The sequence below is a fragment of the Lucilia cuprina genome, chromosome 2 (genome assembly GCF_022045245.1).
Source record: "Lucilia cuprina isolate Lc7/37 chromosome 2, ASM2204524v1, whole genome shotgun sequence".
Lineage (NCBI taxonomy): Eukaryota > Metazoa > Arthropoda > Insecta > Diptera > Calliphoridae > Lucilia > Lucilia cuprina.
The window spans coordinates 66,328,490-66,329,640 of record NC_060950.1 but is presented as its reverse complement, the minus strand read 5'-3'; the positions used below and the strand labels follow the sequence as shown (position 1 = coordinate 66,329,640).

Genomic DNA, 1,151 nt, shown 5'->3' with positions numbered 1-1,151 from the left:
AGAACAGAACTAGAACAGAACTAGAACAGAACTAGAACAGAACTAGAACAGAACTAGAACAGAACTAGAACAGATCTAGAACAGAACTAGAACAGAACTAGAACTGAACTAGTACTAAAACTAGAACGAACCTAAAACTGAACTCGAACTGAACTAGAACAGAACTAGAACTAGAACAGAACTAGAACAGAACTAGAACAGAACCAGAACAGAACTAGAACTTAATTAGAACTTAACTAGAACTTAACTAGAACTTAACTAGAACTTAACTAGAACTGAACTAGAACTGAACTAGAAATGAACTAGAACTGAAATAGAATTGAACTAGATCCGAAATAGAATTGAACTAGAACTAAACAAGAACTGAACTAGAATAGAACTAGGGCTGAACTAGAACAGAACTAGAACTGAACTGGAACTAAACTAGTACTAAAGCTAGAACGAAACTAAAACTTCATATCAGTCAATTTTGTTCGAATTGTAGTTCCGCGATATCGTAATATATATCTAATATATATTGCAAACCAAATGTATACAAAATTTCAAATAAAAATTTTAATTATTTTAAGTAAAAATCTTTTGATTTAAAACACTTAAATGATTAAATATCATTTCAAACCAAGGTTGATGAAAAAATCTTGATTTCATAAAAAACCGCAAACTAAAATGCAACCTTAAATTGTAGTGCAACCTCTACTAAAATTTCAACAAAAAAACTTGCAGCTTAAAGCATAATATCAGAATAATTAAATATATCTTTCTTAAACTAAGGTCATTCTCATGAGGGTTTTTTCCACAAAAAAAATGCACACAAAATGCAACCTTACAATTTATTAATGAATGCAACCCTGAACTTGCCTAAAACATAAACAAAAGAAAAAACAAACAAATCTTGCAAATTCTTGAGAAAAGAAGAACCTTGTTGGAATAAATCAAGTTAAAACAAGTAATATTTCTATATATGGCTGTGCCGAATCTTATATACCCTTCACCAAGTATGTTTATAAAAAACAGTTTTTATTTATTTTGTATCTCTGCACACATGTCACACATAACATACACACAAACAAATATAAACTATAGCAGAAATGAATATTAACCGTAGTACTGTAATACCACCGTCAAACTGTATTACCACCCTCAAACAAATA

The 1,151-nt window shown here is 29.7% G+C and overlaps 1 protein-coding gene across 1 annotated transcript in view; it reads left to right on the top strand.

Moving 5' to 3' along the window:
* LOC111683078 (ras-related protein Rab-9A) overlaps positions 1–1,151 on the top strand; it is a 16,821-nt gene that overhangs the window by 15,077 nt on the left and 593 nt on the right. The window lies entirely within an intron of this gene.